Source organism: Emydura macquarii, unplaced genomic scaffold (assembly GCF_026122565.2).
Source record: "Emydura macquarii macquarii isolate MOO-44397 ecotype Brisbane River unplaced genomic scaffold, CSIRO-AGI_Emac_v2 contig_2913, whole genome shotgun sequence".
Classification (NCBI taxonomy): Eukaryota; Metazoa; Chordata; order Testudines; family Chelidae; genus Emydura; species Emydura macquarii.
In genome coordinates, this window is record NW_027133050.1 from 17364 (window position 1) to 44000 (window position 26637).

The 26637-nt window shown below is 57.6% G+C and overlaps 1 non-coding gene and 2 pseudogenes across 1 annotated transcript; all 3 read left to right on the forward strand.

The window, feature by feature from the left end:
- The first annotated feature begins 278 nt into the window (after positions 1–278).
- LOC137167280 (U8 small nucleolar RNA) lies at positions 279–410 on the forward strand. The gene has a single exon (XR_010924081.1). It is a non-coding gene; the product is annotated as a U8 small nucleolar RNA (small nucleolar RNA).
- A 2955-nt stretch (positions 411–3365) lies between these two features.
- On the forward strand, positions 3366–11685 carry LOC137167279 (aurora kinase C-like; annotated as a pseudogene).
- A 916-nt stretch (positions 11686–12601) lies between these two features.
- LOC137167277 (hydroperoxide isomerase ALOXE3-like) lies at positions 12602–24156 on the forward strand (annotated as a pseudogene).
- The last annotated feature ends 2481 nt before the right edge of the window (positions 24157–26637 follow it).

Sequence of the window (26637 nt, forward strand, 5' to 3'; positions counted from 1 at the left end):
GCTCTACTGTCCTGAGACATACGGCTGTTCCACAAGCACGCTGGCGGCCGTATGCAAATAGCTGCTGCAGCGCATTCAGGGGGCAAGGCAAGGGGGGTGGTAACGGGTCTCCTGCGGCCCCCTGGGGGCTGTGGCCGGCGCCCCGTGGGGTGGGAGGGCCAGGACAGAACATGGGGGGCTCTCTCAGTGCGGGGCCGGGAGTGGGGGGTGTCGCCGTTCACCCTGAGCTTTGGGGCGGTGGGTGGCCGTGGGGCCCGGGCAGCGACAAGTGCCATGGCTGATCAGTGAGGTACATCCATCTTTGTGCGTTCCCGTGCGCTGGGTAGTGCGTGATGACTGGAGCACGCATGAGGCATGGTTAGAGTCTCCGTCGCCGCTGTGCGCAATCCCGCGGCATGCTGTTGTCTGGCGTTTGGACTTGAGGGCGGGCCGGGTCTGCTGTGATGAGTACCTGCCGCTGGTGGGGGTCGTTGGGGTTAGATGACTAGAGAGTGGGGGGGCTAAGAAAGGGATTATAGTGGAGTAGTGTTGTGGGGGCAGCGGTGGCAGTGTGTAGTCGTGGGCAGGAGCTGTAGTGGTGTAGTGTAGTTACGTGGGGCGGCAGTCATGATAGCTAGCACCCTCTGTTCCCTTGCAACGTTGTAATGTTACACTGGCAAGGGAACACATTTGATTGCCATAACAGGGGGACAATGTTCTGAGCAGAGCTTCAATTCTCATAGATTATTTTCTGTAGCCCCCTGCCGCCTCCCCACCCCATCTATAAAAACTCTAGGGGGGGATCTCTGGGTGTTCAGCTAACTGGGTGGGGGAAGGGAGAGATCAAGGCTTCTGCTTTGCGAATGGCTAGGGGTTTCTGCAGGGCTGTTTCACCTGTGGAGAGGGGCACCAGGGCTTGGGGCTTTAGCCCCACCGGGGCGGGTCAGGGCTTCTGCCCCAGGGGTGCCATCAGGGCTGAGACTCAGAAATATTGACCAGAACTGCACTCTGGCCAGCTCCAGCTGAATTTAAGCCCTGGTTTGTAACGTTACAGTCACAATCTATTGTAGTACAAGGGGGGGGATAACACTGTAACGTTACCCTCACAATCGATCCCCTTGCAATAGCGCGGGATAATGGTGTATCGTTACAGACACAGACGATCCCCCCACTAGAGCAGGGGACAATGGTGTAACCATACAGTCGCAATCTATTCCCTTGCAATAATGTCACCATCACAATCTACCCTAGTGCGATAGTGGGGGACAACATTTTAACACCACAGTCACAACCTACCCTGTTGCAATAACATTACAGTCACCGTGTGTCCTAGTGCAATAGTAACGTTACAGTCGCTGTCTGGCACTTGCCATAGAGGTGACTGACATTACAGGTGCGTTTGCAGCGCCATAGGGGCCCAGCACCAGACAGACGTGTTTGTAGCAGTGGTGTAGCCACATTGGTCCCACTGTATGAGAGAGACAGATGAGGAAATATGGTGTATTGGACCGACTGTTGTTGGTGGGAGATTTTTTAGCTCTACTTCCGCTCCCTCGAGCATGGACGTTTGTCCCTCCTGCCAGTGGATGAGATTACAGTCATGCTGTCTCGCAACAGTGGTGAATAATGGTAGCTGCCGTCGGTTGCCATAGGAGTGGGTAACGTTACAGTCAGGGCCAGATTCAGGGGCCGGCAGTTCAGGCGATGGCTGGACTTGGGGGCTGCTGGCCTTGGGCTGCTGTTTTTGTTGTTAGCAACAAAAGGGAAAGTGGAATATTTGAAGTACAACATTTTACAGATTCCGGAGTGCAAATTTACCGTCTGGTAGGACAAGGATACATCATGGGTGCCGTGTGATGCCTGCCTTTGGAGTGGGGGCAAAGAGGCCCCGGGGGGGGGGAGAGTGGGGCCTGCTCAGCCACCCCCTCCACCCCCCACCATGCCTGCAGAGCTCCACGCCATCAGGAAGGGCCCATCCCGGATCTGCTGTGCGCAGAAGTGGCTGCCGCGGGGGTGGGGGTTGGTCCGGGTTGAGGGAGGGAGAAGACCGGGGTGGGGGCCTGTTGGGCCTAGGGCACGGCGTTCACCCCTTCGCACAAGAGGTGGCATTGCTGGGCACCAGGGTCAGCCAGCCGGATGGTTGGTAACAGTGCCAGGAGAGCTGTTCACCCGTGGAACTCCTTGCCAGGGGGAATGTTGTGCACATGGGGCTGCTCTGATTTGCTGGGTGCTACACCAACTCTCCCCTGGGATTGGCTGGCTCCTGGCTTCTCTGTGATTGGCTCGGTGGTGCAACAGCTCTAACTTGTGATTGGCTGGCTCCTCCCTTGTCTCCCCTATGATTGGCTGGACACCACACCTCCCATGCTGTCATTAGCTGGGGGGAGGGGAGAGCTACCTCCCCACTACCCCTGATTGGCTGGGCGCCTCCCCTGCCCCGCTAGCGAACAAACTCCCCCCGCCCCCCATGAGTGGCTCCGCTTCGTCTCTCGTGGGCGCCGCTCTCCGTTCCCGGCCTGAAGCCGGACGCCTCACAAAATGGCGGCGAGCGACCCGACGCCCGCTTCTCTGATAGGTCGCGGCCCGTCGGTATTGACAGGAGCCTCGTCGATTTGGATTTGTTTTAAATGTCAACGGCGCTCCGCCCATTCTCCGGTAACGTCCAAAAGATGCCGGGGACGGGTCACGGGGCCTGGCAAGGCCAATGAGGGGATGGCCGGTTCCGAGCAGCCAATAGCGAGCGAGCAGGAGTTCTGTGGCAACCAATGAAAAAGCTAAATGTAATATGGGCGGGGGAGCGCGGCGGCCAATGGGATGGATGGAGGGGCGGGCTCGATCGCCAATGGGAAGGCAGCGGGAGGGCCACACCTGGCTCGTCCAATGGCAAGAGGGAGGGCGGGGCCGACCGAGCGCGGCGACCAATGTCGGAGCAGGGGGCGGGGGGCGGTCTCGGGTGGTTCTAGCCCCGCCAACCACCTGGCGTGCCGCTGAAACCGGCCGGCCCAGTGGGCTGGCGGAAGTGTTTTTTGAACGGCGAGCGGCGGTCCCTGATTGGCCAGGCCGCACGGGGCGGGGCGCCGCCGATCACAGTGATTGGCCGGCGCCCTCAGCGCGTGCGGGCGAGCCGTGTGTTAAATACCCAGAGAGTGAACAGCGCGGTATGGAGCCGGAGGGGGCGGGTTCAGGTTCAGGTTCAGGTGAAGGTGCGGGGCGGGGCGGGGCTGGGCTATGCGGTGGGAGCGGGGCTTTGAGGCGAGGCGGGGCCGGGCCGGGCCGGGTCGGGTCGGACGTGGCTGGCGGTCGGGGTCGGGGCTTAGGCCGATGCGGGGGTTGGTGGGGCGCGGGGGGTTATGGAGCTATGGCCTGGGAGGAGGGCTGGGGTCGGACGTTCCGGGCGGTGGGGCCGGGCCCGAGGCAGTGAGTGGCAGGACGAAGGGGGTTATTCTGCTGCCGGGTGTCCCGGGCCCAGCAGTGATCGCCGCCTGTGCTCCCCACCGCCCCCGGCGGGATTGTCCCCGAAATCATCCGGGTTCTGCCCGGGCAGTTCGGACTCGCGGACTCCGGCGCTGTCCCCGCTCGCTCCCGCTGCCGGGTTGAGTGGAAAGCTGCGGGCTGCGGCCCGCTCCCCTGGGTTCGGCTGTTTCCGCGGCTCTGCCAGGCCGGAGTGCACGGCCCGGTTCCGGCGGGTGGTCCCTGGGAGCTTCGTGTTTCTGGACAGTCTGACGGGTTTAAACACAAACCAAACCTCTGTCCCCGCGGCCCTGCTCAACGTGGCCCGAGTTTAGGTTTCCCCGATGTGTAACCCCCTCCCCCCATCATCTGGCAGAGGGACCCCAGAGAGGTTTTAAGGGGGCACAAGATCACATGCCCTGGGCTTTGCTTCCTTAGCAACATTGCAAAACGAAAACCTCGGCTGCTCTGTGAGGAAAGCTGCCAACGGGCCTGTCAGCCGTGCTGTGCTGCAGGTGAGAGATTTTTCATTAAAAGCGAAGGCGTGGATTGACCCTGAATGCTTATTAGCGCACCACATGTTAGAAACGTTCCCATCACTTCCCCTTAAAAGTTTTCCGGCACCAGGGTCAAGCGACCGGATGGTTGCCGGGAAGCTACTCAGCTGTGGAACTCCTTGCCAGAGGGATGTGCACATGGGGCTGCTCTGCTCTGGTTTCAGTTTGCTTACAACTAAGTTTGGAAAGCTGAGATTTTGATGGTGAATGTTGATTTCACCACACACACAGGAAAAATGGCATTAATTGAAACTGACAGATAGGCAAAGTAAGAAAAACGCTGCTTGAGAACATATTAATTTGAATTAAGGATATTTACTTTGTGTATTTTGACATATGACGTAGATGTGATTTCATGATCACAACGCTTTAACTTTTTGAATCTGTCTAGCCATTAAATAATTGGCTGATACCCCCAATTTCCCACAACTGTGAATGTTTGAAATGAAAAATTGGGTGGAAAATGCTTAAAATCCTCATAGATAAGGTCACGGAGGATAGGTCTGTCAATGGCTACTAGCCAGGATGGGCAGAGATACAAAACCATCTGTCCCTAGCCTCTGTTTGCCAGAAGCTGGGAATGGGCGCCGGGATGGATCACTTGATGATTACCTGTTCTGTTCATTCCCTCTGAAGCATCTGGCATTGGCCACTGTCTGCAGACAGGATTGTTGGTCTGACCTAGTATGGCTGTTCTTTTATTGCACAGCTGGGATTTAAAGGTGTTAAAATGCTTCCCCCCCAAAAAAAGTCAAAATCCACACTGGGGGGGAGGACTGGACCCTGCAGTGGGGAACGGCACGTGGGGAAAGCAGGATTGCAGCCACTTCTGGGGTGGCTAGAAACAGCAGTGGGCATAGGGGGAATCAGGCAGTTTTGGCAATGTGCACTTGCATGGGGGGGGGGAAGGGGAAGGGCGGCCTAGTGGTTAGGGCCCCAGGCTGGCACTTGGGTACCCTGGGTTTCAGGGGGGACATGCCAACTCCTCTTGTGGACTCTGATTGCTTCTGTAAAGCAGGGATCCTCGTGATCCAGAGTCCCTTGGTGATCTGGGTCTTCCCAGGCCGGTGCTGATGCTGTGCCTGTTTCTCCCCACAGAATGGCCTACAAGGAGAAGGTGACCCCCGGCACTGGCAGCAGCCTGGCCAAGGTGAGCCAAGCTGGCAGGCTCGCAGACAGGGTTGGGAGAGCTTCTGTCGTGCCAGGTGCCGTCAGGGACCCTCTACCGCCGGCTGAGGTTGCGTAGACTCCCTGACCGAGATCAGGTGCTGAGCCAAAGTGAAAGCCCCTGCAGAGAAGGTGGAAGACAGATCGCTGATTCAGAGTGATCTAGGCAATCAGGCACAAGCGAAAAACGTGCGTTTGAGGGTGCTCAGTGTAGATGTCCAGCTACCACGGGCGTCGGCCATGCTTGCAGGCCAGGGGACTATCTCCTGGGAAGCAGAGACTCGGGGGGGGGGAGAGGGGAATCTGGGAGGTCATGGTGGATAATCAGCTGAATGCGGAGCTCCCAGTGCAACGCTGTGGCCAAAATGGCTAACATGGCCCTGGGATGTGTAAATGGGGGGATCCGGAGTAGGATCCGAGAGGTGGTGGTGTGTGTTTTTTTTTTTTGTTTTTTTTTTTTTTTTTTTTGTCCTCTCCCCCCTCCTCCCACCCCTTTCCCTTCTGGATTTGGCTGTGCTCTGACAGTGTGTCTGGTTCTGTTGCCACCAATTCAAACAGGGTGTGGATAAATTGGAGAGGGGTCAGTAAAGAGCCGCAAGAATGATTCAAGGCTTAGAAACCCAGCCTTGGAGTGAGAGATGCCAGAAGCTCGAGCTATTTAGCTTAACTCAAAGAAGGTCCCAGCCTGTAGATGTCTACACAGGGCACGACTATTTGACACTCTTCAGTGTAGCAGGCAAAGATCGAACGCGATTCAGCGGCCAGAAGTTGGAGCTAGCCAAACAGACTGGAAACGCGGCCTAAATTTTTTAGCAGTGAGAGGAATAGACCATTGGAGCAGCTGGTCACGGGGCCTGGTGGATTCTCCAACGCTGACATTTTCCCATAGAGATTGGCTGGTTTTCTAATAGGTCTGTGCTAGGTATTATTTTGGGGCTGTTCTCTGGCCTGTGCTTGACAGGAGGCCAGGCAAGGGAATCACCCCCGGTCCCTCTGGCTTTGGGATCTGAGGCGGTGAGGGCCAGCTGCCCGTGATCTCGGGCCTGGGAGCTGCTGGCTGCTGAACGCTCCCCTTTGTGCTCCACGCCGCCCACCGCGGCTGGTGTTCCGGGGTAGCTCTCATGTCCCGTCTGTTCTCCGCTGCCTGCCTATAACCCTCGGCTTCTCTTTCTCTCCCTGCCACAGTATGGGAAGCTGAAGGGGCGGGCCCCCCAGCAAGTCCGCCGGAAGGATCCCCACATGTCCACCGGCACCCCCTCCGAGTCACTGCTGGCACAGACAACCATGGCTTGCACCAATGAGCCAATCCCGAAGCCCTGCGACGTCCAGATGCCAGGTCAGAGGGGCAGATTGGGGGCCGGGTGTCTGACTGTGAGGGCAAGGCGAGCATTTCCCACACGGCAGTTGTGAGCTTGTGCCCAGGGGGGAATCGGTGCTTCCCCACAACCAAGCCTTGCCGTGACGTGGGAGACGAGGGTGCATCTGGGGAGCTGGGGGGCTTTTGGGCTTTTCCACGGGGGGGTCAGCTCTGCTCGGAGGCTTACTCGAACGCATTGTGGGAATGCCACAGCCCAGTGCAACTGGTGAGATCAGCCTCCTGGCTGCTCTTACTTTAGAGCCGGCGGCTGGGAGTTGAAGCCAGGCCAATTCAGAGTGGGGGGTAGATAAGGGATGACTTTTGAACGGGACAGGGAATGAACCATTGGCACAACGTGCCCCTGGCTGTTGCGGATTCTCCAACTGGGGCAATTTCTCAGTCCAGATTGGCCGCGTTTGGAACGGATCGGCCTTACCGCTGCCGGGCGTTCATTCGGGGCTGTCCCATGTCCTGCATTAGACAGGAGGGCAGAGCAGATGATCCTGGGGCTTCCCTTGGGATCTATGGGTCCAGGAGCTAAGAAGGGTGCACTGGTTCCTGGAAAGCAGCGTGCCCGAGATCGTGGTGGATGCTGGTTTAACCTGAGCTGTGGTGTGCGTCCCCCGTTTTTTCCCCCCCACCCCAATCCGTAAGCAGGGCAGCACGGAGAAGCGACTGGTGGTGGACAGACCCTCACCAGATTGGGCATCTGGGGCTGGGGCCCACTCTTCCCAAAGGGTGCGGCCAGATCAGCGGGGCCTCAGAAAACAGCCACGAGGCTGGCGTGGTGTTGGCAAAACGAGGGAGAAACGCAGGGAGCTCTGCCCGTAGCGTTAAGACAGGACTTGATGCTGGGCGAGGGCTTCCATAGAGACGGCTCAGCCCCGTTGGATCAGCCAGGCCAGTCTCCTGGCTCGCCCGGGCCAGAGGATCTCACCCGGCCACCTTGAAAGCCAAGTTACGGGCCTCAATCCACTAAAGCATCTTCTGGACGGGCCTCCTGACTGGATCCGATTTTCCCCCCCCCCCACCCCCCAATGCCGGACGAGCCCCTCTGTCCTGGGCGGATTGTTCCGATGGTTCCTCACCCTCCCGGATAAACACGGGGGCCTGCTTTGCAGGGCGGACGTGTCCAGCATGGGTTAGACCCAGGATTGCCTCACCTGCCGCGCCTCCGTCTCCTCCCGGTCCCAGATCCGATGTTCGCTTCAGCTCCCTTCCGCGGCTTGTCTCTGCCCCGTTCCTCAGCGTAACCTCTCTAAACCATGCGCGCTCCCCAGCATCGCCAGGTGCTTGTGTTGGGTGACCCTTTAGCGGAGTCCCTGCTTTCCGGGACTCAGGCCCCATTCTCTAGGGCTGGCCTGCATCCCTCGTTCCCAGATGTCTACCTTGGCAGGCGTGGCGGGCAGCTGCGGCCGGGGCTCCGAGATCTGCCGGGGAACCGGCTCCAGCTGAACGAGGGAGCTGGTGGATGGGGCATCGCTCGCGGTGTCTGGCTCAGCCGGGGGCACCCGTCATGTCTGGCCGATCGCTGGGACCTGTGGGGGGGGGGAGCAGCAGGGCACACTGAGTGGTGACTCTCTCTCTCCCTCCCTCTCTGCAGCTGTTCCGGGCGGGGTGCCCGCCAAGCCTAGCTCCAGTGCCCCGGTGGTGCAGCCCACTCCCCAGTGAGTGTCTCTGTGGGGAGTGGGGGTTGGCTGGGATGGGGGCACAGAGCTCGGGGGAGGGGGGTGTTTGGAGAAGGTTCCCTGGCAGTGAATTAATGGGATGGGGGGGCTGATGCCCCCTCACCCTGCTCAAGGCGGTTCCCTGGAGATCTGCTGTCTGGGCTGGGGAGACCAGGGGTTGTGGGGGGGGCTCTGGGGCATTCAGACCTGGGGGGGACTCCGCTTCAGGGGAGGGGATCTGGGGCAGCCAAACTCCTGCTGCCTCAGGGTTCCTTTGGCATCCCTTGTTCTGCCCCCGCTCCCTGTCTCTAAACTCCCCTGCTCTCCCTGCCCCCCAGGAGAGTTTTCACCATCAACGACTTCGATATGGGGCAGCGGCTGGGCAAGTTCAGGACGTGTACCTTGCCCGGGAGCACACGTCTGACTCCATCGTGGCGCTCAAGGTGCTGCTCAGGTCGCAGATAGAGAAGGAAGGCATGGAGCACCAGCTGCGGCGGGAGATTGAGATCCAGTCCCACCTCCAGTGAGTGGCGACGGGTGCAGGTTGGGGGGGGCTCTCACCGAATACCCCACGGGCTGGGGCTTGACCCTGGGGAGGGATTGATAGGGGCAGTGGGGGGAGGCCCATAGCCCAGCCTGTAAAGGAGATTGGGAAGCAGAAGGGACGTGATTCCAGGCCGAGACACCCCCAGTGACCGATGTCCCGAGCCGTGCCTCCGGCGGAGGGATCTGGGGCAGGGAGGCTGCAGTCTCTGCCCCATGCCAGGGCAAGGTGCAGGCTCCCCCATTGGGGGTTGGGGGAGACCCCCCCACTGACCTGCCCCTTGGTGTGACTGGGACGCAGCAAGATCTGAAGGGTCCCCGGCTAGTAAGAGGGTGGAGGGTGCTGGTCGTGCGTGGCGCTGGGAGGGGCGCTGTCCACATACTCCACTGCAGCTCCGACAGCCCCCCCGCCTTTGGCCCGCAGGCACCCCAACATCCTGCGCTTCTATGGCTCCTTCCATGACAAGAAGCGGATCTACCTGATCCTGGAGTACGCGCCCCGTGGCGAGCTCTACAAGGAGCTGTGGAAGTGCGGGCATTTCGATGAACAGAAAACTGCCACAGTGAGTCCGGTGGAGGGGGACACCCGTTCCTGGCTGGGAGCACGTGGTCCATAGACACCCTCCCTTCCCCCCACTAGATACAGGCCTGGCACGCAGCGTCTCCACCTTGTCAGGGAGGGCAGAGAGGTCTGGTCGGCGGGGCACTGTCTGCGGGTCCGGACTCCTGGGTTCTCTCCCTAGCTCGGGGAGGGGAGTGGGGGATAGTGGTTAGAGCAGGGTGGGCTGGGAAGTAGGACTCCTGGGCTGTATCCTGGCTCTGTCCCTGGCCTGCTGGGTGCCCTTGCCCTTTTTCTCCTCTCCGTTGCCTCAGTTTCCCCATCTGTGCACTGGTTGGCAGGGAGATGACAATACCGGTTTACTGATGAAAAACCTTAGGTGAGAGCTGAGGATCCTTCTATATTTTTCCACCTACCGGCAGGGGCCAAGATGCTCAGTCCCGGGGCCCTGGTACCCCTAGGGGCACTGGGCTGCAGAGACCTGGGGGGGGGGGGACGGGGGCTCAGCATGGGGTGCCCTCCCTGGCTGTCACGGGTAGCCCCAATGCCCCAGGTTGGCACTATGGGGTGCTGTGCTGCAGAGAGCAGAATAGCATCGGGCCGGGGGGTGTAAATGTTCTGGGGTTTTTTCTGCCCTAAAATTTCTTTTTTAACCTGTTCGCCCGTGTTTTGGGGGCAATGCGACGGGGCCGTAGGTGGCAGGTGGGAATTTTCCTCTCCTCCAATGGCTGGATTTCAGGGAGTGGTGGGGAATCAGAGGCGGGATTCCTGTGGGCCGGGGGCCCGTGCTGACAGCCCGTGCTCTGCTCCCGCAGGTCATGGAGGAGTTGGCTGATGGGCTCATCTCCTGCCACAGCAGAAGAGTGATCCACCACATCATCAAGCCGGAGAACCTGCTCCTGGGCCTAAAGGGTGAGCTGAAAATCGCAGACTTTGACTGGTCTGTGCACGCCCCCTTGCTCAGGTGAGAGCTGGCTGGAGCTTGGGGAGGGGGGCAGAGACAGGGGAGGGGGTCCCGGCACTCACCCCCCACCTCACCCCACTGCAGGCAGAAGACCTTGTGCGGCACACCGGATTACCTGCCCCCTGAGATGATCAAGGGCAAGACGCATGACGAGAAGGTGGATCTGTGGTTCATCGGGGTGCTGTGTTACGAGATGCTGGTGGGACACCCGCCCTTCAAGAGCCCCACCCATACAGAGACATACTGCCGCATCACCAAGGTGAGTCGGGGTGGGGCTGCCCTGCCCCAGAAGTGGCTGCCTTAGACCCATGGGAGGGGTCCCTGTATAAATAGCTGCCTCACCCCCAAGATGGCTGCATCTCCGTGCCGGGGGAGGGATCCCTGTAAACAGCTGCCCTGCCCCAGAGGGATGTGGCAGAAGAACTCCAGGAACACTGGGGGGTCCTGCTGTGGGCTCCGGCTGCCGGTGGGTGACCAGCCCCTGGGAAGGGTCCAAGTCTGGGCTGATCTGCGTTCTCACCCTACAGGCTGAGGGCATTGCCCCAGCTCCAAGCGGGAAGACGCATCCTCCCCTAGATCCCACAGCAGGGGAGAGAACCCAGGCGTCCTAGCTCTGTGTCCCCCCCTCCCATCTCCCCTTGCCAGGCTCTGACTCCCCCTCCCCCCGGCAGGTGGATCTACAGTTCCCGCCATCCATGTCGGAAGGTGCCCGGGACCTCATTACCAAGCTGCTGCGCCATGATCCGGCCGAGCGGCTGCCGCTGCCGGCCGTGCTGGAGCACTCCTGGGTGAAGGCCAACTCCCGCCGCGTGCTGCCCCCCGTCTTCACCCGGCCCCGATCCTCTAGCCCCATGGCAGTTTTTCGCCCCTCGGAAGCAGGCACAGGAAGCGCCAGCCAGGCCTGTCCACTCCCTGCCCCGTCAGGTGCCACCCCTTTCTTGGCTCGTGCCAGCCAGCGGGCACGAGGCCGCCGCACCCGCTTGCGCTTTTAAAGAAAGCTGCTGGCTACTGGGGCATCAGCCAGGCTCTGGCCTCGCAGGGTTTCCCAGCTATCACTTGAGCCCCCTCCCGCCCCCCCCCCGGGCCTGGAGGGGGAGGAGGGCGGGTCTGTGCCTGCCTCCTTTCCTGTGTGTGGGGCATGGGGGGACCAGTCTTAAATGTAGGCAGCGGGGTGCCGGCACTCCCTGCCCCTCTGCTCACCTTTAATAAAAGTTGGAGTTTGTTTGCCATGGGCTCCTGTTGCCTGTTTGGGGGATGGGGGGCAACCAGCTGGGCCTGTAGAGCCAGGATCCCCGGTGGGGGGCTGGGCCCCATGGATCTGGGTCACGCTTTCTTGCTCCACTGGCATTGCTGGGGAGCAGCAGGGGCCCCGGTGCCCTTGGCTGACTGGGCTCACGAATCAAACCCGGCCCCCTGGCTTGGGGTGGGGGGGCTCATCCACTGCACAGTCTCCCCTGCCACGGGCTTACGGGGCAGGCGGGGGGAGGAGATGGGAGGTTCCATTGCCCCATCTCCCTGCTGCAGAGGATGTGGGGGAGGAGAGGGGGCAGTGGGAGTTGCCCCCCACTGTCTTCCTCAGAGTGGGGGTGGGGGTCCCAACCCATGGCCCTGACCCCACCCTATGGCCACAGGCCCCCCTCCCACCCACAACCTCGCCTAGGGGGCTGGGGCCACGAGGCCTGAGAGCCTTTATCTGCCCCTTGGTGCCCCCCACTCCTTCACCTTCCTCCTGCTGACCCCCTCCCTTCAGCTGCCCCCTCTTCACCCAACCCCAGGCCTCTTATCTGCCCCCCATGCTCCTTGATCTGCTGTCCCTTCCCCTTCCTCTGCCCATGCCACTTTTCTGCCCCTCTTACCTGCCCCTCCCCCCTCAACTTCGCCCTTGACACCCCACCCCCTGGTTGCCCCTCCAGCAGCTCCCCTTGCTGTTCTTCCGCCCCCCCCACCCGAGGTGCCCTGCCCCCACGCTGCAGAGATTGCAGAGGGGAGCCGTTGCTCTTCCCCCCCTCCCCGGGTGCCCGGATGCGTGAGCCCGGCTGCCATCTTCCCTGCTCGGCTCAGGGACCCCCACCACTCGCTGACTCGCGCCCGCCGCCGCTGCAGACATGTGAGTAACCCGCCCCCCCTGCAAGGCGGGGAGCAACGTGCAATAGTCCCTGGGCTGCATTGTCCCAGGTGCATGCCTGAGCCAGGCTCTCCCTGCCCCCACCCGGGAAGGGGGCGCTCAGGGTTAGGGTATAGGGTAGGGTTAGGGGTTAGGGTGCAGAGTAGGGGCAAGAGCCAAATCCCAACACAGGCTAGACGGGCCCAAGGGACAGGTCAGGGCGGCAGAGAGCGGGCAGAAACCAGGCTAGAGAGATGCACACCCCGGTTGTGTCCAACTGGCTGTAGCATTGTCACCCCAGACGCCTTTGCGTGTCTCCAGATGTGCGTATGCACCCCTAGAAGTGCCCAGCTGTGCTTGTTTGTCTGTGGGGGGAGTGCCAATGCCGTGTGTGTGCATGTGCACCCCAGCACTCTGTGTGTGTGCCCAGTTGTGTGTGTTTGCACACCCCTGCTCTCTGCCTCTTCTCTTTGGAGATTTCCTGCTGCATTATGTCCCCTCATCTTGGCAGTCAGATTCACCCACTCAGCCTGTGCCCACCCGCTCCTAGCTCCCCCATGTCTCTCCCCCACAGCTCAGTCAGCCCCCGGGCCCCGACAGCCCCATCTTCCTGCCCAGCGACTCAGAGTGGGACTGGACCCTGGCCAAGACCTGGGTGCCCAACACCGATTTCCTCATGCCCGAGGCAGTCAGCCACTTGCTGCTCACCCACCTGATGGAGGCCTTCGTCCTGGCCACCCTGTGCCAGCTGCCCCTGTGCCACCCACTCTTCAAGGTGAAGGAGGAGCCAGGGCGCCAGAGGGCTCCCGGTGTGCTGCCAGCTGTGCCCAGCTGTGTAGCAAATGTGTGTGCATGCCAGATGTGCGCATGGGTATGCCAGAGGTGCCCAGCTGTGCAGCTGACATGCAGTTGGGTCCAAATGGATCAGTGTGAGTATATCAGATATCCCGGAAGGGCCCGGCTGGGTGGGCGGGGGTGTGTTATCTGTGTGCTGCCAGCTGTGAACAGATGGGATGGGGGGGGCCATAGGCCAGGAGAGTGTGTGTGTGTGGTGCCCAGCTCCTGCAGAGGTGTATTGTACCGTGCGCTGCCCCACTGTTCACGCGGGAAGAGCCTGACAGTGACAGCTTGCCAGACGGGCCCCCCTGCCTGCCCTCCAGATGTGCACCGTGGCCTGGGTGCAGGCCAGATGTGCCCGGCATGCCAGGCTGGGGTGGGCGGGCATGGCTACCTGCTAACCCTCACCCCTCCCACCCCCTGTGTCTCTTCTCTTCCCCAGCTCCTGATGCCCCACACACACTACACACTGCACATCCACGTCCGGACCAGGACCCTGCTGCTCCGACACGGAGGGATTTTTGATAAGGTAAGAGGGGCATAAGACCTGGCTACCAGTCCCCCTTTACCTCACCCCCACTGTAACCACTAGCCCCCACTCCCCTCCCAGAGCCCAGATAGAATCCAGGAGTCCTGGCTCCCAGCCCCCCCTGCTCTAACCCACCAGCCCCCACTCCCTTCCCACAGCCAGGGCCAGAACCCAGAAGTCCTGACCCCCAGCCCCGCACGTGTACCATGGTGCACTTAGTGTTGTGTGATGGGGTCCAAACTACTCACTGCGGATGCGCCTCTCGGGGGCTGATCAGGGAATTTGCTCACCACTAGCCGGATGCCCCTGATTGCTCCTGGTTGCTCAGCCGCTGCCTCAATCTTACCCTCAGGGTCGCCTTCTTCTCTGGGGCTCTGCTTGAGTTCTCCACTCCCAGGGGGTCCATCGTGTCTCTCGGGAGAAGCCAACCCTCAGCCCTCCAAGGCCGTCTTCTCTCCAAGGCTCTGCCGTTTCCCCAGTTCCAGCCCAGGGACCCTACGCTCCACGTCTCTGGTCTAGACACTCCCAGACCTGGTTGCTCTGCTCTATTCTGATGCCCCTGGGTTTACCACCTGTCCGAGCTTTCCTCCTCTCCCCAGGGTTACTTCCCCCTTTGGCTTCTTCCCCATGAACTTGAGCAAACCCCCCTCTTGGTCCAGGAGTCATTGCAGACGTTTTCCCCCTGCAGCCCCCTTCCGTTCTCAGCGTCACAGACGCACCCCGCCTTTTCCTCCTCAGCTGAGCTTCATCCTTAATTAAGTGTTATCGAACCCCGGCTCCCCTTCCAGGAGAAGCCTGTGAGGTTCCTTGGCCCATGTAACCACCCCACACTGTGGCGGACTGACTCTCTGCAACACGAGACGCCTGCGTTGTCTTAGATTCGGAGGATCCTAGAAGATGAGGGTTGGAAGGGACCTCAGGAGGCATCTAGTCCCCCCCCCGCCCCGGCTCAAAGCAGGAACAACCCCGTCTAAATCATCTCAGCCAGGGCTTTGTCAAGCCAGGTCTTAAAAACCTCTAAAGATGGAGATTCCCCCACCTCCCTAGGTAACCCATTCCAGTGCTTCATCACCCTCCTAGGGAAAAAGCTTTTCCTAATGTCCAACCTAGACCTCCTGCCCTGCAACTTCAGACCGTTGCTCCTTGTTCTGTCATCTGCCACCACTGAGAACAGCCTAGCCCCATCCTCCCTAGAACCCCCTTTCAGGTAGTTGAAGGCTGCTATCAAATCCCCCCTCATTCTTCTCTTCTGCAGACTAAACAAGCCCAGTTCCCGCAGCCTCTCCTCATAAGTCTTGTGCTCCAGCCCCCTGATCATTTTCCTTGCCCTCCGCTGGACTCTCTCCAACTTGTCCACATCCTTTCTGTAGTGGGGGGCCCAAAGCTGGACACAATATTCCAAGTGCGGCCTCCCCAGTGCCGAATAGAGGGGAATAATCACTTCCCTCCATCTGCTGGCAATGCTCCTCCCAATGCAGCCCAATGTGCTATTAACCTTCTTGGCAACCAGGGCACACTGCTGACTCATATCCAGCTTCTTATCCACTGTAACCCCCAGGTCCTTTTCTGCAGAACTGCTGCCTAGCCCGTCGGTCCCAGTCTGTAGCCGTGCCTGGGATTCTTCCCTCCCAAGTGCAGGACTCTGCACTTATCCTTGTTGAACCTCATCAGATTTCTTTTGGCCCAATCCTCCAATTTGTCTAGGACACACTGTATCCTATCCCTGCCCTCCAGCGTATCTACCACTTCCCCTACCTTAGTGTCACCTGCAAACATGCTGAGGGTGCGATCCACCCCATCCTCCAGATCATTAATGAGTGTTGTAACAGAGAGGGCTCAGACACTGAAAGCTGTGTGTGTGGTCCCTTCCCAGGGCGTGAGCATGGGCCGAAAAGGGCTGAACGTGCTGATGGCCAAGGCCATGCAACAGGTGACGTATGACTCCCTGTGTGTCCCTGACGACATCGAAGCCCGGGGGGTCAGCTCCATCGCCAACTACTTTTACCGGGACGATGGGCTGAAGGTATGGTCTGCCATTGAGAGGTAAGGGCTGCAGCGGGGGCTGAGGGAGGGGGTGGGAAAGAAAAGAAAAAATCTAACCTGGGGAGTCCCCATGGGGCCTCGAGCTCGTCGGAAAAATGGATTCCCCATCCCATGGGAAAATCCCACGCTTTCACAGAGGGAAAAGTCCACATCTGACATCAAACAAAACTCCCCCAAAGTTTTGCTCTGGGTCAGCTGGGAAGGGTTGGTTTTGACACAGCCACGATGTCTTCGGTTCAGCCTGGAACCCGATGCAAGCTGTGGTTAGCTCCTATCAAAATCAAAGGCATTTTGAAAGGAGAAACCATGGCACGAGAAACCGAAACCTTCCCTCCGGGGAACGGCAAAAATGGGAAGGGCGACATCGTCTAGTTCTGGCTCCACGCTAATCCTGGGCCGAGTCACGTTCTCCATAGCCCGAGCGGGAATGTCCCCATGGCCGTTTCTCGGTCCCTGGTCTCGGCCAGGGTCTTTTCAGCGCCTGGTGCAACAGGGGCACTGATCTATTAGGGTCTTGAGGTGCTATGGGACTGAGCCAGGTGCTGTATAGACCTTGAAGAAGACAACTAAAGGAGGAAAAGACCAAGGTCTGGGGCGGGAATTGCCCAGCTCAAGAGCAGCCGGAGACTCTATGGCAATGCCGGGAACCGAACCCAGAACTTTTGTTTCTTCGAATTAATTACTCCTGAGTTTACACTGGCACCACTGTTAATTTGAATTAAGGTGCCTGTAAAATGAAATTAATAAGACCACCTCTGCAAGTGGTGTAGCGCCTAATTCAAATTTATTAATTCGAATTAGTGTCAGTGTGAATGTAATGTTAGTCTGCTGCCATAACCAGCCCAGAAAGGAGGTTGATGACCGGGACTCTCGGTCCCGGGGCGGCTGCGTGGCAGAGCTGAGCCGCTTTGGTTAACTGCCCTGGATGGGTCTGCAGCATATATCCTGGTGCCACTGTTTCCCCGCATCCTGACTTCCATCTCTGGCACCGGTGGACAAACTGGGTTCTCTCTTTGAGTGATTGCTCATATCCATTCCATTATAGGTGTGTGCGCGCCCTGTGCACAGATACCCGGAACTTTTTTCCCCTTAGTGAGCCCTGTATGGTCGGCCCAGGCTCCCCCTGGAGTACCGCGCTCATGCCGTGGTACATAGGGCACCGCCGACCCTGTGGGCCCTCAGTTCCTTCTTTCCGCCTGTGACGGTTGCTGAAACGTTTGCCTCTTGTTGTGGCAAGTAGCACCCTTTAGCGTTTAATAGTTTATTGTTCGAGTTAAGTAGTAGATGCCCTTAGGGGCTTGCGGTTGAGCCATGCCTGGCTCCACCGGCTTTAAAGCCTGCACGTCATGCGCTAACGCTTTCCCTGTGATTGACCCTCACGATTGCTGCCTCCGTTGTCTCGGAGAATAGCATAGAAAGGACAATGTAAAATCTGTAAGGCCTTCAAGCCTGGACCCAGAAAGAATGGGACTCCCGGCTGAAGGCGATACTGATGGAGTCCGCGATCTGCCCGGACTCCGAACCATCCCTATCTCCGGCAGCAACGAGCGTTTCCCCAGCCTTGGTGGCCCCCACGTCCAAGGGAGCCGAGCGGAAGTACTATGTCCCCAAGGAGGGCTTTGACTTTTTGTATACTCATCCTACCCCAGGGACTTTGCAGGTCGATGCCGTTAACCAGCGGGATCAGCAGGGCAGCCAGGGCAACACCCCCAAAGACAAAGAGAGCAAAAAACTGGACCTCTTTGGCCGCAAGATGTATTCTACTGCAGCCCTGCAGCTGAGGATCGCAAACCACCAGGCGCTCCTCGGGAGGTATAACCTCAACTTGTGGTCCTCGCTGCAGAGGTTTGCTCCGGTGTTGCCCCCAGACCAAGCGGCAGATTTCACCACCGTTACCCAAGAGGACGCTGTGGTGGCGGCAACTGCCTTACAAACTGCCAGTGATGTGGCAGACTCCGCCAGCAGGGCCATGGCTACGGCCATCGTCATGCGACGCTGCTCCTGGCTCCAGGCGTCGGGGCTATCCCAGGAGATCCAGCAAGCCATCCAAGACTTACTGTTTGATGGCACTGGCCTCTTTTCTGATAAAACAGATGGAAAGCTTCATGCCCTAAAGGAGTCCCGGGCTACACTGAGATCCTAGGGCTTTATACCCCGCAGGCCTTGAGGCAGCAGTCTTGGCCTCAGGCTCAGAGGCAGCCTCAGCCCCCTCCTAGGCTGCCCCCCAGACCCGCCCAACCCAGGAGAGGTCAGGACCGGTACCAGGCGCCCAACTGCCATGACCATCAAGGGTCCTCGGCAGGATCCCAGCAAGGCCCAAGCAATGGCCAGGGTAACAATAAAGGTCAATTTTGATGGGGCACACGAGGGTGGCACTCCTCATTTCCCCCTGGATCTCTCCCAGCCTTTTGCCCACAGGCTCCAGCCACACTATGCCGAGTGGGAAGCTGTCACTACGGACCGTTGGGTCCTCGGGATAGTTCCGCGGGGCTATGCCCTGCAGCTTACGGCCTTCCCCGCGGACTCTCCGCCTACCCCGTCCCTCTTCAGGGACCCCTCTCACGAGCAATTCCTCACACAGGAGGTTAACTCCCTCCTCCGGCTGGGGGCTGTGGAAGAGGTTTCCCCCACAGGAAAGGGGAAGGGGATTTTACTCACGGTGTTTCCTGATCCCCGAGGCCAAAGGGAGCCCGAGGCCAATACCAGATCTCCGTCGTCTGAACAAATTCATCAGACACCTCAAGTTCCGCATGGTGTCTCTAGCCTCCATCATTCCTATGCTAGATCCAGGGGACTGATATGCTGCCCTCGATTTCAAGGATGCATATTTTCATATTTCTAGCCTCCCCGATCAAAGAAGGTTCCTCAGGTTCATGGTAGCTGGCTGCCACTACCAGTTCCCGACCCTGCCATTTGGCCTCTCGTGAGCCCCCAGGGTCTTTATGATATGTATGGCAGTGGTGGCGGCCCACCTGCACCACAGGGGAGTCCAGATCTTCCCACACCTGGATGACTGGCTGATACGGGGCAGGTCAAGGGCCCATGTGAGGAACAGCCTAGCACTCACCTGTGCAACGTGCACCAGACTGGGGCTGCTCATCAACGAGCAGAAGTCCATGCTCACCCTGGTGCAGTGCATAGACTTCATAGGGGCCACCCTGGATGCCACCCAGGCCAGAGCCTTCCTCCCACGGCCTTGATTCGAGACCATGGCCGCCATAATCGCCGATCTCCACAGGTCCCCCATGACAACAGCCAGGCATTGCCTCCAGCTGTTGGGACGTATGGCGGCATGGACGTATGCGGTGAGGCTGGCTTGCCTCAAGCTCAGGCCTCTCCAAGGGTGGTTGGCCTCGGTACATGTACCAGCAAGGCATTCGTTGAACAGGGTGGTCACTGTTCCCACCCAGGTACTGTCCTCCCGGGATTGGTTGAGGGAGCCGGGGGAAGTTCTGAGGGGCGTCCCCTTCAGAGATTTAGCCCCATCAGTAAGACTGATTACGGATGCCTCAGATGTGGGATGGGGGGAGCCCACATCATCAGCGACATGAGCACATAGGGGCTCTGGTCGGCAGACGAGAGGTGTCTTCACATCAACGTCACGGAGCTCAGAGCAGTCCGCTTGGCCTGCAACGTCTTCCTCAGATTTCTGAGGGGCAGAATGGTTCAGGTCCTCACGGACAATACAGCAGCCATGATCTACATGAACAGGCAGGGGGCGGCTCCTCGGCCTTGTGCCAGGAGGTCGTCTGCCTTTGGGACTTAGCAGTGAGGCACGACTTTCATATATCCGCCTCTCACCTCCCGGGGGTCAGGAACGCCGAGGCGGATCGCCTTAGCAGGTTGTTCTTACCCCGCCACGACTGGTCACTGCACCCGGAGGTGGTGACTTCGATCTTCCAGAAGTGGGGGGTTCCCCAACTGGACCTGTTCGCGTCGTCCTGGAACAGGAAGTGCCCGAGGTTCTGCTTGCTCCGGGGTCCCTCTCCGACACGTTCCTCCTAGACTGGACGGGGACCTTCATGTATGCATTTCCCCCCATTCCGCTCCTGTCCCAAGTCCTCTTGAAAATCAAGAGAGACGGAGCGGACGTCATACCGATTGCACTTGCATGGCTGAGGCAGCACTGGTACAGCATGCTGCTCGACCTGTCTATCGACATGCCGATCCCACTCCCGAGGCGCTACGACCTGCTGTCACAGGACCAGGGTTGCCTGCTGCACCCGGACCTGGATTCACTCCACTTGACGGCATGGAGACTCTGTGGCTGACGGAGGGAGAGAGAGCCTGCTCGGCGCAGGTCCAACAGATTCTCCTGGGCAGCAGAAAACCTTCCACTCAGGTTGTGTATCGGGCCAAGTGGAAACGGTTTACCTGTTGGGCAGAGTCCCGGGGCATCCCACCGAGCGGTTCGCCCATACAGGTGATTTTGGAGTACCTGCTCCATCTAAAGCTCTAGGGTCTAGCACTGGCCTCCCTGAAGGTGCACCTGGCGGCTATTTTGGCCTTCCACCAGCCAATGGAAGGACGATCCCTGTTCTCCCACCCCATGTCAGTCAGGTTCCTCAAGGGGGTGGACAGGCTGTACCTGCAGGTCCGTGACCCGGTGCCTCCCTGGGATTTGAACCTGGTCCTCACCATGTTGACAGGACCCCCCTTCGAGCCCTTGGCTACATGCCCGTTGCTCGTCCTCTCCTGGAAGGTAGTCTTCCTGGTGGCCATTTCATCGGCTAGGAGGGTCTCCGAGATAAGAGCTTTGACCTCGGAGACCCCCTACATGGTCTTTTACAAAGATAAGGTCCGACTGAGACCCCACCCGGCTTTCCTGCCTAAGGTGGTGTCTCAGTTTCATTATAACCAGGATATCTTCCTCCCTGTGTTTTTTCCTAAACCACACGGTTCGGAGGAGGAGCGGCGATGGCACTCCCTGAATGGCAGACGAGCCCTGGTCTACTACATCGAGCGGACCAGGCCGTTCCGGAAGCCAACACAGCTGTTCGTGGCAGTGGCGGACCGGATGAAAGGCTCACCTGTGTCCACCCAGTGCATCTCTACCTGGATCACCGCCTGTATCAGGACCCGCTATGAGCGGGTGAAGGTGCCGCTTCCAGGAGCTGTGACAGCGCACTCCACCAGAGCCCAGGCCTCATCCGCGGCCTTCCTGGAGAGGGTGCCCCTGCAGGACATCTGCAGAGCAGCGACCTGGTCGTCGGTCCACACCTTCACGTCCCACTATGCCATCATACAACAGGTGAGAGAGGACGCGGGCTTCGGCAGAGCTGTACTGGCAAGGGTGGCTCAGTGCTGACTCCTACCCACCTCCAAGGTATGGCTATTTAATCACCTATAATGGAATGGATATGAGCAATCACTCAAAGAGAGAAAACAGGGTTACTTACCAGTAACTGTTGTTCTTCGAGATGTGTTGCTCATATCCATTCCAAACCCATCCTCCGTCCCCACTGTTGGAGTCGGCAGAAAGAAGGGACTGAGGGCCCGCAGGGTCGGCGGTGCCCTATGTAGCACGGCATGAGCGCGGTACTCCGGGGGCACCTGGGCTGACTCTACGGGGCTCGCTAAGGGGGAAAAAAGTTCCGGGAATCTGTGCACGGGGTGCGCACACACCTATGATGGAATGGATATGAGCAACACATCTCGAAGGACAACAGTTACTGGTAAGTAACCCTGTTTTTCCCCTCCTGTGAAAACTCTTGAGATTTCAAAGATATTTCTGGCCCAAATCAGGAGGAAAAGTTAAATTCATAGAAATGGTCACAGTTCCGAAAATCCAAACAAACACACAAAAGCAAACACCCACAAAAACACATAAGACACACACAAACATAAAAACAAAAACACAAAAAAACATACACATACCAACACAAACACAAACCCACAAACACCCCAAAGCACACAAACACCTACAAAAAAACACAAACACAAACTCACAAAAATAACCACAAACACCCATCCACAAACAAACACAGAGACAAACACGCAAAACCAAACACACACCCTCAAACACACAGCCACAGACTTACCAAAACAAAAACAGACATCCACAAAAACACACACAGAGACTCTCAAAAACACACACATACAAACTAACAAACAAATCCTTATGCATCAATCGGAATGTTTTCTTTCAATGCTTTCCAAAAGTTTCATTTAGATTTCGACCTTTATTTTAAAAAAGAAATTTTCATTTTGTTTTTAACTAATTAGCAGTGATTTCAAACAGAAAGTGGGAAAACCAGAACCTTTGGTTTCCAAAACGATGCAACATTTGCAATCGTTTCTTCTTCTCCCCACTAAATTTTCCGAGTTGGGAAATCCACCGAACCCGACCTTCCCCCACCATGTGGGTGAATTATGATATTTGTGGGTGGAAAAGGGCTTTGTAGAGAAATTCCCGCAGGTGGCAGGCACGCTCTGAGCACCGGAGGGAGATCTCTGCTCGGGGCATAACTTCTGGGTGGGGCAAAGAGAGAGGGCTGATTACGGGCAACACACCCAGAACTGGGCATCAACCCACATGGGCTGACACTTCTCTCCTCTTCCCAGCTTCATCTCTAGTATCGTCTAGCACTATTACCGCAGCGACGCCCACATCCAGGTAGATGGTGAACTGCAGGCCTGGACAGACAAGATCTTCCATGAAAGCTTCCTGGGGATCCAGGAGTCTGCTATGGGCCATGGGAATGCAGAGTCACCAGGCTCTATGCAGGGGACGTCTCTGGACTGGGCGACACAGGAGGCCAAATGACGGTGGCTCAGATCCCAGCTGGTGTCAATGGGCGTCCCTTCAGTGGGATCGATACTGATTTCCACCTGCTTCAGGAGGTGACAGAGGAATTACTCACTCAGTTACCTTGACATGGAGACAGAGGGACAAGGACCCCGAGGGCAAGCGGCCCTAGAGGTTGGGGTCATGATCCTGGGAGGGGAGAAAAGTCCCCAACCCCCCAGGGACAGGCTGGCCTGTTGGGTCGCGGGTCACAGCAGTTGGGAGGGGGCTGTGGGAACAACCCCCCCACCCCGCATGGGAACATGAGCAGCGGGGAGCTGGCACGGGGTGGAGCTGAGACCTGGTGCAGGGGAGCGATTCCCTGAGGGAGGCTCTGGCAGAGGGAGGCAGCGAAACCATCTCAGCTGGTTCCCAGCCACGGAGCCACAGATCAGAGCCAGGCCAGTGACGCCTTTTCTCCATCCTGCAGGCTTTCCCTCCTCTCTGCAGAGCATCTCCGAGCTGGTCAAGTACCTGACCATGTGGATCTACTGCTGCTCAGCCCGGCACGCCGCCCTCAATAACAGGCAGGTAAGACGAGGCCAGCCAGGCCACCCAGGGCCCCATTCCCTGCCCCATACCAGGGCCTGGGGTCCAGCCAGCGACCCACCATCCCTGCACCCCGTTGTGCCCTGGGGTCCAGCCACCAAGCCCCCCACCCCCAAACTCCTGGCTGCCCTGACTCCCAGCCCTCAGGGAGACCCCAGACCCCCATAGCCATGCTCAGCCCCAACCCATCCACACCCCTTCACCTCCCCACCCAGTGCCCATGGGTGAGATGCTGGCAAAGCCCAGGTCCCCTGGCTGAGCCGGGTCTTGCCCATGCAGGTGCCCCCCAGGAGGGGCGGCCTAGGGGTCCCCGGCTGCACTGACCGCAGGGTCTCTCTGGGCCGCAGTATGACCTGGGCGCCTGGATGCCCTATTTCTCGCCGTCCATGAGGAACCCCCCCACGCACTGCCAAGGGCACCACCTCCCTGGAGAGCTACCTGGACACCATCCCGGAGGTCAACACCACCAGCCTCATCCTCTTCACGCTCTGGATCATGTGCTGCGAGCCGGGTGACTCGGTGAGGACATGGGCGCAAAGGGACGCTGTGGAGCGGGCAGCAGGGCAGAGATCAGTAGGGGGTGTTGTGGGGTGGGGATCAGTAGAGGGCGCTGTGGGGCAGGGAGCAGGGCGGAGATCAGCAGGGGGCGCTGTGGGGCGGGGAGCAGGGCAGGGATCAGAAGGGAGTGCTGTGTGGTGCCCTCCTTCCTTGGCCTAAACTCTTCTCAGTCTGGCTACACAGTCATGAAACACCTTCCCCACACTGCAGGGCAGATATGGGAACCCTGTAAAATCAGTTGCCCCGCACCAGAGGTAGACGCATCTCAGCGCCAGGTGAGGGAGCCCTTCGGTGCTCTCCCTCACCACTCTCCCATTCCCTTGCAGAGACCCCTGGGCATGTACCCCGACGAGCACTGCACAGAGGAGGAGCCCAAGTGGCTGATCACAGCCTTCTAGGGGAGCCTGGCCCAGATCTCCCAGGAGGTCCAGGAGAGGAACAAATCCCTGTCCATCCCCTACCGCTACCTGGATCCCCAGCAAGTCGAGAACAGCACGTCCATCTGAGCCTGGCGGGCAAGCCCCTGGGACAGGCCCCGCGCGGCCCCTGTGAATGCTGACCCCATCGCGTCGGTCCTGTAATCCTGTCCCGGGAGCAATAAAACCACAGACTGGTTCCACTTTGAATGGCTGATTATGTTGAGTGGGTTAGAGCAGGGATGCTGGGAGCCAGGATTCCTGGGTTCTCTCACTGTCTCTGGGAGGGAAGTGAGGTCTGGTGGGTTAGAGCTGGGGGCCTGGGAGCCAGGACTCAGAGTTGCTGCAGACTTTCAGAAGATGGTATCACTAGGGCAGCTGAAGAGATTTCTGCTTTTTCCCCAGTCTGTGAATATTGACATGAATTAAAAAGCACATTAAATTAATCTCAAACACTGATGTTATGTCATGTTCCAGATACCATAGTCAGAGGGAAGTGGATGGAATCTAATATTATAATTTAAAGGTTTGTAGAAGGGAAGTTGACTATAAACAACACAGCTTGGGGCAAAATATTATAAACTATAATGCCAGAATTTAGCTCTGGGGCAATCCTGTTAGGAGATGCAGGGGTTGCATTCAAACTGATTTCTTTTAGTTTAGGAATAAAGTGAGGAAGTTGGGTGAATGTTTGCGATCAGGCATGTTGTGCTAGCAAGTTAGCGAAATCCACCTGCATCGAAAGAGGCAATAAATGAAAGTCACCCAAACCAAAGAGCGTGTTTATCAGGACACTTGAGCAGAGAGAGGAATAATCAGGAATGTAAAATACAGGCGCAACTCATTCATACATACCAAGGTCTTCCTACTGGTGTTAAAAAAGGGGAGAACAGAAATGGAAGAGTATATATAGCTGGAGATCAACAGGTCTTAAAATGACTTTGCATTGCGTGACAGTGCTAAACCAAGTTTAAAGTGCATCCAAGAACACCGAGGGACTTTGTATAAATTATGGGGACGTTGATCGACATTTCGGCAGCTAGCGGAGTGTTGATGGGAAAACTGCCCTTTGAGCAAGCACAGCTGCGAAGTTGGCCAAGGGACACACTGCCAGGGGCCCGTGGAAAGCGGCTTGCAGAGCAAACGCAGCCGGTGTGCAAGGTGTGTCCCAAGTTCCTCGCACCAACAGTTGTGACCTAACTTGGCTTACGTAAGCTGGCATGACCAGATGCATTGCGCAAAGAGCTGGGAAACGCCAGCTCCCGTGGCAAGAATTCCGAAGCGGACGTCCCGTTCCCTGATTGGACGGGGAAAGAGGACGACTCTCATGTTGGATGGACATTTCGCATCTTCGGAAGACGTGTGGGTCAACATCTGATTGGTCCATGCCAGCACCTTGTAGAAAAGGAACCAAGTTGCGCCATTCAATACATAACACCCTATCTCTTTCAGCACACTGCTTCCCGAAAGCTGAATTCACCTGGAAGGATGTAGACTGAGGTCTTGGGTCACCTCACGCCCTAGTGATGACCCAAACTATCTCTCTCAGATAGGCACTTTTATCTCTGTCTATTTTCCAGCTATTCAGGCTGCCCGCTAGCGCTCCAGGAAAGGACGTTGGTCATTCTGTCCTTCAATCAGTTGACTACTTCCCCAAACGGGCACCCAGGTGCTGCTTCTGTGTGCACTTTAAAGAACATCGCAGATTTACGGCGTGTCTGTGTTCTGTCACAGGTTCCAATCAAGATTGCCGTCAGGTAGCTTCAAAACTGAACCAGGTACTGTTGCTGATGAAGATTGCTGGACACTGTATGTGTGTCTATCATAGTGAATGGTTTCACACTGCCATTCACGTTCTAGGTGTGTGTAGACATAAAATGAGATCAAGTCTGTGAGTTTCTTCAACTACACTCCATCTGTCACAAATGTAGGCATTTCTGTTAGTTAGTTAGTTGTGTTAGAGCCGGGGGTTAAGATAATTCATTTGGATATCGGTGGCACGGGTTGGCTACAACAGATCCCTTGGGAAGGAGACCATGGTGAACTGGCATGTAAGTAATTGACCAAATTGTCTCGTGATCTTGCTTTGGATTGTTTTCCCTCTGTTGCATTAGCAGCATCAGCACTGATAACCAATTGGCACAAGGGACTCGTAGTCAAAAATCTAAAAGTCACCTTCCTGAGATAGCACTTGAGTATAAATGTTCTTTGCTGTTCTGTTTGGGTCATTTGATTCTGAAAACCTGAATGTTCACATCGACCGATTTTCTAGTTGATCTTGGCCAGATCATATTATTTTTTGTCTTCTATAGGGACACTATTAATTGCTGTTAAGGACTTTTAAGAAAACTCTGTAAAACTAAATTCAACTCTCTCGAGTCCTTTTCTTTAGTCAAGCAAAGGAAATTAACAGTACCCAAAGAAATGTGATATGGGTAATCAGTGAACTACAATAAAACTTCAGAGGTATGAACTGACTAGTCACCCACACACCTCATCTGGAAACGAAAGTATGCAATCAGGCAATGGCAGAGACCAAGAAAGAAAGAAAGACGCAAATATGGTAGAGTC